At 41.8% G+C, this 12,347-nt stretch overlaps 1 long non-coding RNA gene across 1 annotated transcript in view; it reads left to right on the forward strand.

Moving 5' to 3' along the window:
• The first annotated feature begins 6,204 nt into the window (after positions 1–6,204).
• Positions 6,205–12,347, forward strand: part of LOC306924775 — a 69,796-nt gene continuing 63,653 nt past the window's right edge. The window contains exon 1 of the long non-coding RNA XR_013790210.1: positions 6,205–6,507. This is a non-coding gene — a long non-coding RNA (uncharacterized lncRNA). The remainder of the gene's footprint in view (positions 6,508–12,347) is intronic.

The raw sequence follows: 12,347 nt of genomic DNA on the forward strand, positions 1-12,347 counted from the left end.
CACACACACATACACACACACACACACACACACACACACACACACACACACAGGAAAGTCCTTGCGTCTGGGCTCTCTGCACCCCCAGGGCTAATGCTTGTATTGTGTGGAATGGATCATTAGAGTCCAGCCTCTGGTAAACGTGTGTTGTGTTCCTAGACGTTTCACACACGTGTGTGTCTTCTCCACGCCTCTCTGCAGGGTGAGGGGGCAGGGGGAGAGGGAGATAACAAACGCACACGGCCGGATCCCATTAATTGGCTAATTATCATGGCCAGTGGGGAGTGGCAGTGATCGGGAGAGACGGGGGGGGGTCGTCCCTGGGTGGTGCAGCCTAGCGCCCGTCTCTCAGGAGTCAGAACCTGTTTATCAATCAACCGTTTTAATGAAGCCCGGAAAAAAAGACACGTGGGGGAACGGTCGCTGGACATGTACGTCCTTGAGACGCTGGCCGTGTAGCAGGCTGACATTGGCCCAAGTTCACTTTATGATATGGGATGAGATTGAGAATTTGATCACTTAGCATTGCCCCTCAGCCCTCATACGCAAGGTCATAGGAGATAAAAAAAAAAAAGAAATAATAATAATACAATTCCATTGTTTTTATGTAAAGTACTACTGTTGCTTGCTGGGGGGGAGAGGGGGTAAAGGTTACAGCGTCCCATACTGATGAGAGAGAGCGGGGGGGGCTGCATGATTCTTCAGCTCTAAGAGGGATTTGCGGTCTAAATCGTCTGCTGTCTGTGAAATGGCAAGCCCTTTTCCTGAGTGTCTGCGGTGTTGTGTTAAATCAGAGAACGGATTCCGGAGAACATGCCAAGGCAGCCCGCCGTGTAACACAAAAACAATAATATCACCCTGGATGGAAGGAGCCCGGTGACAGAAACATGAAACACGCTCTCTCACACACACACTCACACCCAAAGCTTTAAATCCTCTAACCCCCACAACACGCACGCACGCACGCACGCACGCACGCACGCACGCACACACACACACACACACACACACACACACACACACACACACACACAGCTCTGAAAAACATTGTGATTGGGATATGAATGTGAAATTAAAAAACAAGGTGTAGGCCTATTAGGTGTACTGTATACATATAGATATATTGTACTGTACATACTGTATACTATACAGGTATACCTGTACTACGTATATACCACAGGCGTGGCTGTCAGGATTGTGTCAGACTGTGTGTTGCCGCCAGAGATTATTGGCCCAGTAAACAGCAGGCCTGCCGCCTGAATGGTTCAGGAGGATAGCGGTGAAAAAGGAAAGTCACAGGCGTTTATCCGCCTCTGATCCCCACCACGGGAGCTTTACAGACATAATCCCAAATTACACCCAGACCTCAGCGGCCGTGACCAGATTACACAGAGTGAGACCCACCCAAGCCTAATGGAGTGTGACCAGATTACAGCGTGTGAGATCCACCTGTGGCGAGGATACCGAGTCCCCCGGGGGAATATGCTCCATTCCAGGAGAGGTGGCACGCTTGCCTCGTGATGAATGGAGGCTATGAGGACCGCGTGCAGGACATCTTCTCCTTGGTCCAGAAGATGAACATGCTTAGGAACACACACATGGCATCATTTCAGAGGAAAAAATAAAACGTAAGCCTAAAAATAGCTGATCTACAGATGTTGGCTTGACGGCCTGGGTATCGGAAGAGACCCGAAGCTTTCTTCACCCTCCCAATGACTGATTGTGGGGGTTAGCAGAGATGGAGTACTTGTAGAGAGGCTGGGGAATTGGGAATTGGCTTTACTAAATTGGGACTTGAAGGGGAGAAAATGTTTTTCTTTTGTCTTGAAGGGGCATGTTTTGCACAATAACATAGTCTTTTCATTATGTCTGCCCACGATCTCTGTGATTTATACAGTACGTTTGTTTACCTCAGTCACTGATACTGATTTTGAAAAGAAAGAAAAATAGCTGATCTACAATACACTTTGGAGCTTGTATATTTGGATTTATTATTATGAAAACAATTGGGGGGATTAGCAAGAGGACAAAGGTGGAGAAAATATGCATAAAAGAACAGAATGTGACATAAAAAGACAACGCTATAGGGGGTGGCACTTGCCCTCACCTGGGACCTCAAACGATGCCACACTGAGAGGCGTCTTGTTGTCTCATGATAAATGGATGCTGTTGAGGACCACAGGATGTCTTCTTGGTCCAGGAAGATGAGCTGCTCTCTCCTCCGTGTCCGAATGCACAAGGCAGCAGGTGCACACACAAATGAGCATATAACGAGATACATAATATAGACTACACATTATTCATACCAGTTCATGCTTTAGACCACAGAGACGGTGGTGGGATGTGGGTGGCAGCTGCTGTAACATCGCAATATTAAACACCGGCAGCAGCACTGCATTGTTTATCTGCCGTGAAAGCCAGTGGCACAGCTACCAGCAAGCCTATATACGCAAACTGAGGAATTCTGTATAAATCAACTAATCTGTTACTGCAGCAACACGTTTATTCTGCCCCTAGGTTGTGGGTTTAATAATCAGCCGGTACCAAAATGCTTCATCCTATAGCCGCCGCATAAACTCAGAAAAATATATTGAATTTTGTTCTACCGGAATCAAGAGCATGATCACGCCCATTCAATCTGGTGTGTGCAAGGGACATTCTTCAGCCATCAGGAACTATTTGATATCTACATATGTGACCTATTCAGATTCAGATTTACTTAAATGTATAGTATTTTATACAGTATATGCACTTAGAATCATTTTACATGATGTATGATTTAAACAGAATCTCCCCCTTGATGTTGTGTAATTTAGATAGCATATGTTCTTAGTCCTAGATAACTATTTCTAAGCATTTGATCTTGTGAGTTCTTGCTTACTGTAAATCGCTCTGGATTAAGAACGTCTGCTAAATCCCTACATTGTAATTGTAAATGTTGCTTTCATACATGATACAACTGCAGATAAGAAATTAGAAAGTAACTTAGTAGTTACTTTCCCCCTTTCAAATATATATTACCCCTTTTCAAATGTGTGATAATGTGTGAGACAAAGTCTTTTGCGTATACCTATAGTTTAGCTATAGATAAAACAGAAGAACCTGCAGCCCGTCTTGGTGATGGACCAAGGGGCGACTGTGGCTCAGGAGGTAGAGCAGGTCATCCAATGATCCATGGGTCGGCGGTTCGAATCCCGGCTCCTCCTGTCTACATGTCAAAGTGTCCTTGGGCAAGACACTGAACCCCAAATTGCTCCCGATGTGCTGGTTGGTACCTTGCATGGCTTCCGCCGCAATCGGTGTATGAATGTGTGTGTGAATGGGTGAATGTAATGCACAATCTATGTAAAGCGCCTTGGATAAAGGCGCTATATAAATGCACCATTTACCATTTTATTTATTTACCATTTTTACCTTGCAGGCATCTGGTGCCCTAGGACACGCACGCACGCACGCACGCACGTGCATGTATGTTATTTGCATTTTACGCTGTCATGTGTGTACAGCAGCTTTTTGCCTACAGTGTCTGATGGCCCTTTTCTGCACACCTTGTATTGGCTGTTAATATGGTTATAATCACAATGAAAACGTTCTGAAAAGGTGACAGGTAGCTCATTATAGGCATACTAGTATTAATTGGACATGAATAGCACCATGGTGTATTGAAGTCAATTAATCCTGTCTCGGTGGACGCCTGCACATGTGACGAAGAGGCCGGAAGCCATGACCTCGCTACTGCGAGCGAGTAGAAGAAATCCTTCTGCAACCGCCCACATCTTCCAACCAAGAGTAAATGCACAAGGAAAGTTTATTCCAGCAGCTGAGAATTATGACAGTTTGCAGTTACATGAATAACAATGTCACGTTCACCTGCATGTGCACTATAATTGTCCCTCGTCACCAGCATTTGGCCTGTGAGGATGTTCTATATCTGTCTTCATTATACAATATAATCCACTGTTAACACAGAATGCAGAGCATATTCAAAAGTAATGGAACGAGAATAGAATGGTATTATTATTAAAAGAAAAGAACATTCAGAATCGTTGGCCATTATAATGGGACATATGTGACCAGGTCTAGCAAAATGGTCCTCATCTCGCCTATAATGAAAAGGCAGAAAATCTAAAATAAACTTGATTTTTTTGTTGTTGTGATTTTCGGGGTTTTTTTTCATATTAACACAGCTTGAATGTTGAAGAAAGTTTTCATTCCAACAGATTATTGATTTGGTCAAATTAAATGTATACATTTATAAGTCAAAGTAGGCTAGCCAGCTCTAGGTGTTGAAATGTTGTGAACCTTCAAAGGGGATTTTCTCAGCTTTGGGTAAAACGGCACAATCATTTTAAAATGGTCATATCTCCTTCAAATATTTTCCAATTTCATTGAATGATACATCATATGAAAGCTTACATTCTGTACTTTAATAATCTGTAAAAAACTGAAAAATTACTCTGGTCGAGATGAGGCCCTATTTGCCAGACCCGGTCACATATAGCATAGGGGGGTTTTGAAGGGCTTTGTCAGTTGTCTTGATGTACAATACGTAGGTTATGGTCAGCCTTGCTCCTCTGACCCCACCTTCAGCCAATCATAACCAACTGCTGTCCTATAAAAAGCCATGTGGTTCTGCTCTATATCTCTATATGGATATATATATGTTTGACCTGTTGGTTTGCCGTGCGTGCATATGCTCTGACAGGTAAGACAGGGTCCTGTGCTCTCGATCTATATACAGTACATAGTCATCATGTAGGTTGAATTCTTGTTAGACACACAGGGTGGTTGCCACTCTTGTATTTATGAACATGATTAGAGTAGTTGTAGGTACACAGGCTGTTGTTTCATTGTTAAGGCTCATTCATAGTCTGGATTTTCGGGGTGAGGTGACCACCGGAGCTGAAATAACGTTGAACGGTGGTGAGTAAAAACAGAGAGAAGGGCTGGGGCGGTGGCGGTGGTTTGCTCTTCACAGCGGCTCGTGACGTCATGTTGTAGTTCGGTGGTCACCTCACCACCGAAAATCCAGACTATGAATGAGCCTTTAGTCAGTCTGTCTTTGTTTTCCCTAGGTGCATTTGTTATTTTGATAATATCAGTGTCCACTGCATGATTGTGGCTTGTTTTTGTTCATGCCTTGTGCATATTGTAGCCTAAATAAGAACTCCACTCACTAAAATGGCACCTTTTGCACCTTGAAATCCCATTAGTCAGTGGGAGGTCAGCACAAATGTGCTGACCTCATCACATTTGTGATGACGGCTATGGCCTTTTTAGTGTGTGTTTTTCATGCAAAACTAATGCTTGGAATGGATTCAGAATCCATACTGTATCAATACAGTATAAAAGTATCAATACTGAAATACTCTGCTACAAGTAAAAGTTTTCAAATGTATAATAATCTTTTGAAAATAGCAAATATCATATCAAAAACAGAAGCGTGTCTAACCTAGACACAGGATCCTAGCCTATACAGTATGTCTCAATAGAAGAGCTGGGAGATCAAATAGCCTACAACCACCCACAAGTGTATACGTTATACACCACCATACAGACTCGCACAAAATAACATTTTAGCCTATACACTAAAGAAAGTAAAGTTACAAAGTAAAAATGTCTGATTTTTTTAAGGCAATAATAGCGAAAATAGCTGATCTACAAGCCCATGGCCGGTGTAGATCTATTTTCAATATATGGGGAAAAGTGCCTTTTAAGACATATCTTGTATTGTATTGAGGTCCTGGCACAAAATATTTTCAGATCCCAATACATTTTAATCTGGCATGGGGGGTCCTTGACATGACAAAATGTGGGAACTACTGGTTTAAAAGAACATTAGGAAGCAAGCCCAAATAAGCAACTACACTTTAAAAACAAGCCCAGAGTCGCTTATTATAAACAGACATGGCAATACAGGACTCACTCATTCACTACATTTCTAGGAAGGGAAAAAAGTACCTTATGAATTAACCACAATTTTATAGCCTTACATTTTAATATTTTATAACAAATATCAGATTTACAAGCTTACAACACAACATTGATGTGACAGGAAATTAGCTTGTAGATCTGCTATTTTCAATAATACAGGTCAAACGTATAGTTGCTTCTTTTGGGCTTGTTTTCATAGACCTGGCGCTTGTTTGTTTTGCAGCACTGGCATCAATATTGAAAAGAAGCAGCAGAAAAGTTCAATGAAGCTGCCCTGGAGAAGGGCCACAGAAAAAGGAAGAAACAATATAGTGGATGGATGAGACAAAAACGACACAATTCGACGTACTGTTTGACTGTTAAGTTACTTGTGATTGTGAACGAGTTATTTTTGGCGAGGCCACTATTAGGCGTATTTCGAAATATGAATAATTATGTATAGGGCTATAGGCTCATATATGAGAGCTATTTCTTGGGTTAGTTTATCGGGCTTCACGGGAAACAGCTGCACTTTGCTTTGAAGTCGTAGCCTACTGTCTGGAGGCTACACACGGAAGGAAGAAGACAACAAAGGTAAGAAATTTAACTTTTGCTTTTCTACACTGGCTTGCTTTAGCCATGGGACGGTCATGTCAATAACGTGGTGAATTTAAACACAGCTGTTACCAATGCTAATGAGCTAATGGGCTCTGTTTTGACGTCAGCGCAAACGTGGGCTACAGTATGTGGTTGTTCAGTGGTTTTCCACCAGTGGTCCGTGGACCACCAGTGGTCCCTGAGGGAGTTCAAGGTGGTCCCCAGCTAAATGATGGAGAGTTGGTAACCAAATGGACCCTTATAGATTTTTAACTCTAGTCTAGAGAGTGTAAAATAAATGTACACTCTCCAAAGTTAATTGCCTAATTTACAAGAAGTCTATACAATTAGAGAATGTGGAAGAATTTTTATATTTTGATTAATGTAATTGTCTCTCCTAAACCAACATCAATACAGCATGGACACAATCTTATCCAACTACAACAAAATATTCTTAAATTTTGGGTCTGAGAGGCTAAATGTGAAATGGTGGACCGTGGCTCAGATGCTGAATAAATAATGGGCCTTGATATGAAAAAGGTTGAAAACCACTGTTTTAGTTGAACATACTGGTGAGGTCAGTCGCTGTAGCTACCTGACCTGAACCATGACTGTCATAATCATTGATTGATTGATTGATTGATTGATTGATTGAAGTATTTATTAACAGTATGCAGAATGGGTACATTTCAAACGCAAGCACAACTCAATACAAAAAATGTTACTGTAGACGACACCATGATAAAGCATTACACCTGTTACACAACAGGGTCCACCATTTTCAATTCATCAGAACATTTAGAGACGTACAAATATACACTTCTATATAAAAAAAACACACCCGTGTGAACTGAGTGGTGCAAGGTCTTATATAGCCTGATCAGCTGTGGTCTGACGTAATGTCAGTGACCATAGTAACCATGCTCACCTGTGCACGGACACGTACACAGGTACACAAACATACAGACAAAGCTGGTTGTTGGAGTGGTTTGCACCACTCAAAAAACAGGAAATCATCATATCCTTATATTATAAGGAGGTAAAAATGGGAAAAACATATACAGTTAGAGGTAAAGGGGGGACTTGGTTTCGAATTGCAGCGGTCCGTGTGCCCTCTGAGAGCGGTTTTGAAGGAGTCAAGGACCGCTGTTGGTAGGGCGTTCCACATTTTGGTGGCATAGGAGTGAAATTAATTTTGTCCCTCGTTTGTGGAAGTATTTAGACAGGTACATGGGTATCTTGGTGGTGTAGCGAATTTTGTGGGCCAGACCCATTGCAAGATGCTGTACTCTGTCGTCAACCGCCCTTCCAGCCTGTCAAAATAGGCAGGGGTGAGGTGGGTTCGGGGAGTGAGGCCAAGTAGTAGCCTGACCAGTTTGTCGGGAGTCTGGAGCCTTGTTTTTAGGGCCTTTGGCTTTGAGGTGCTGTGGTAGGTGCATGCATAGTCGAAGAAACCTTGTACAAGGGCTCCTGTTAGGGCCTTCAAGGTGTTTTTGTTGAGGAGATCCTGTATAGGAATCTTGGTCGACTTTTATGATTACGATTTTAAAAATGAAACATTTGCCTCAAGGATGGAACCTGGTAATTTCATTTTTTCGTGTGATAATATTGTCACCCACTCGAACCAAGAAGCCACCTGCCTTATCGTAGCTTGTTATCAGCGAGCCATTTGCAGATTCTAGTTCAGAGCTGAGGGCCTTTTCCACCTGCAGTTTGTCCAGTCCTGTCTGAGACCAGCAGGTCTGAGCCATGTGCGAACAGGAACAAGTTTCAGTCACAAGCTGATGTCATGTCGTTTACATATATTAGGAACAGTAAAGGCCCTAGCATGCTTCCTTGTGGAACGCCACAGCTCACCATCTGTTCTATCCCCTCATGACAGTACTGGTCATAAGTCAAGGCTTCGTGGGGTGTGTAATGTGTATCATTCATTACATATTTTGGGTGAACTACTTGAATTTGTGTGCACTGTATTGATTTGTGGCTTTGTTGTATTTACATATATTCCAAGATATGCCTAGTATAACTTTAATAATGCACTTTCATAATATGACAGAACAACTTGATTCATAAATATTGATGTAGTGTAGGGTGTAAACAAATACATATACATATATAAAAAAGTATATATCAATAACCAGAAATAAATATTTTTTTATAGTTAAAAATGGAAGAGACTCCACAGGGCCTTGGTTGGTGCTTGGTTCATCCGCACCAACTGGATACATAAAACTAAGGAGCAGTGACAGGCATAACTCTCGTAACTTTGATCATGCATTATGAATTCTGAATGTATTATTCATGTAGAAGGAGAAGGGTGCAGTGGAGCTCAAGGAAGGGTCGTTTCCTCCCATCCCTGCATGCTGCTGCCTACATGAGGCAATCCAAGCTTGTTTTCACAACGCTGTCTGTCTCCTCCACCTGCAACTCTCTCTCTTCCCCTTTCTTCAACAGCAGGGAGGCTTCCCTACTCTCTCCATCAACAGTATAGTTGCAGACAGTTTTTGCCATGTTCGCTTGGCGCTTATCATAAGCGACTTTTGGTTAGTTTTTCTGTAACATTGTGAATATTGGTATATATTGGGGGGTGCAGGGGGCTTGTTTCTAAAAGTGTAGTTGCTTATTTGGGCTTATTTAGGCTACTATAGTGTTGTTTAAGCCATTTGGTGCTTTTTGGTGGAAAATATCAGATTGTTTTGAGCTTGTAAATCAGCTATTTTCAAATAGCCGATGTATATAGGTTTAAAGTGGGCTAACAGGATAACCCAATATCATATTCCCACTGTGGTCCTATGTATCCAATTCATCAACAGAGCAGACAATATTAACACATACTGTGCATAAATACATCATGTCTTAAAAAAATCACACCTGTGTGAAGTGAGGGGCGCTAATATATTAAAGTCTAACTTATGTTGATTAGGTGATGTAATGGTGATGTAAAACAAACGGTGCCAACACAAACAAATACGCATAAAATACGCATATTTTCATAGCAATGACAAGCTATGCGATCCGTTGGTTGTGTTCCAGTGATCCAGCTGTGTGACACGTCATAAGTGATCACCAGCCCTGTCGATTACTCCGTCCTTGGATGTAACCCTCTTCTCAATATTTGCCATTGACAATGAAAGAAGAAATGAGGTCAAAATTTCTCCGCCAAATATGACGTAAATCTTGTCCCCACACGTCTCATATTTGCCACTGACAATGAAAAGAGATATTGGGTCAAATGTCCGCCAAATATGACGTAAATCTTGTCCCCACACGTCTCATATTTGCCACTGACAATGAAAAGAGATATTGGGTCAAATGTCCGCCAAATATGACGTAAATCTTGTCCCCACACGTCCTTCCTGTTCTGACATTACATATGCTCTCAATATTTGCCATTGACAATGAAAGAAGAAATTAGGTCAAAATTTGTCCGCCAAATATGACGTAAATCTTGTCCCCACACGTCTCATATTTGCCAATGAAAAGAGATATTGGGTCAAATGTCTGCCAAATATGACGTAAATCTTGTCCCCACACGTCCTTCCTGTTCTGACATTACATATGTTGATCTGACCTCATCAAACCCTGTACACTCAAGACACACTAGAATTCATTCCATATGTTGATCTAACCCCCCATGCCAAAGCGTCAGCGGTTTTGTATAATTGTATGATTAAAATAGAATGTTAGTGTAGCAAATCCACCGTTATTAATGAAATGGCTAACATTAACTGAAAAACATACATCTCCCCTCTGGTTATATTGAGCTGAGAAAGTGTGAAATCTGTCAAAACGTTGACGCCAGGTTTCTCAGATATAGGTATATGACCTAAGCTGTGAGTAATCATGGCAGATATTTACACTGGTATGGTCCATTAAGCAGTTCTTTATAATTTAATAAGGGGATGTGTTGATTACACCTCAAAACTCCATAGCCAGTGATAAAGCAGTGATAAAACCAAGGGCAGAATGTTAAAGACTGTCTAATCATTGTAACGAGGTAATTTTAAGTGTTGTGTGACAAAGCCTTAGCGTTAAGGTATAAATTACCCTTTGGAATATAGTTGGAAGGTCGAGGAAAGACGGAGAGAAAATGATTTCTCTCCTTATGTTCAGTACAGTGCTGTGCTTTGATTAAGACATACAGTAGGGATTGGAGCAGGTGTAGGCCATCATTCAGGCTCACCCGGATTAACCCATTTTGACCTGAGATCAGATTCTAAAAATGTCTTCGAAATCCTGACAGTTTTCTGAAAAAGCGATTTTTCAAAAATAGCAGATCTTCAAGCTCATAGCGCGCCACTCGGTGGCGCGCTATGAGCTTGTAGATCTGCTATTTTTCAATAGCTAAAGCATAACATGATGTTAACACCAAAAGGGTTCCCGCCCAAAATTGGTTAAACGAGAAAAGTCTCTATCCACCCTAATCAGGCAGCTTTTTTTTCCCTCCTCCACATTGTGAATAATGTATCAGAATATTAATTTGGTTCAGTGTCTGAGCTTGTCAGATGTGTGATGGAGAGGCTCATCTAACTCTCAATAATAACTATAATAAGGGGGGCCAGAGCATCTTCTATTCTATGTATGCTGACTATCCATCTTATAGAATGATTAGCCTTGTCTGGCATTCAAACAACTGAAAATGCTACAGAATGCTACAGACAGACCTCATCTTTACCCAACCAGTTATACTGTATAATGAAGAGATATTATTAACTCTTAGATCCATATTTTCAGTTGGACAGTATCTTCTTAAGAATGGGCGATAAGGAGTTGACAATTAAGTCAAGTATACTGTTCTTTACGGGACTACGGCAATTTAGTTTAATCACAATTAATTAAAAGATCACACTCCAAGTATGTGTTTTATTTTGGTTTACTCATCTTTTAATCATGGCCTACACTTGTTTTATATTGTCTCACCCACTTGTTCTATTTTATTATTTACGACGATTAATGTACCGTAAACTCGTTACTCGTATCTGTCCCCCTGAATCCCATCTTCAATCACATTACATTTCCCCTCCTATGTCCAGCTTTGCGGGTTTGTGTAAACACAAACATTGTCTTAACACAAACATTGAATGCCATTGATAGTGATTGGCCAGTTTTGAGTTTTGTAAACGCAAACATTGCGTAAACACAAACATTGAAGACGAAGGTGAGGACGCAAATTGTGATTGGCCGGAATGAGATGATGTATGATGATGCATGATGATATGAGCTAGCCCCTCCTATGTCCAGCTTTTGGTGTGTGCACAAACGTTGTCCTATTTTTGAGTGTTTTGCGTAACACAAACATTGATGACGCAATGTGTGATTGGCCGGAATGAGCTGATGTATGATGATGTACGATGATAAGAGGATCCATGTGAAGAGGACTTCACATGGATTGAAAGTAGCTGAGCTCTGGCAAGCAATCTACCAGAGCTTTGGCAGCTAACTGTATGGATACCAAACCATGCAGAGCCTCTTTGATGCCTACTAAGATGCTAAATCCTATATACATTAGTAATAAGGTTAACCATTAGGCAAGGGAGAGAGGGGAGGAGTCCTTCTGTGATCCCACGCTTGTCTATCCATTTCTGAGGCCTCCTTTAATCAGCTGCTGCAGCAGACTGCAGATGCACGCACGCACAGACACACGGTGGCCACGGTGGCCGAACGGATAGCGGCGCGGTCTAGATACCGGAAGGTTCCCAGTTCGAACCAGCCGTCCGACACGTTAAAATTACCACCGCTGAAATGCCCTTGAACAAGGCATCAACCACTACGATGAAATGTGTTCTATGAGCAGGGCCTGGCTGGAAACAAGTTCTTGAGCTTAGCCCAGATACCCT

Source organism: Electrona antarctica (assembly GCF_951216825.1).
Source record: "Electrona antarctica genome assembly, chromosome: 6".
In the NCBI taxonomy this organism is placed as follows: Eukaryota; Metazoa; Chordata; class Actinopteri; order Myctophiformes; family Myctophidae; genus Electrona; species Electrona antarctica.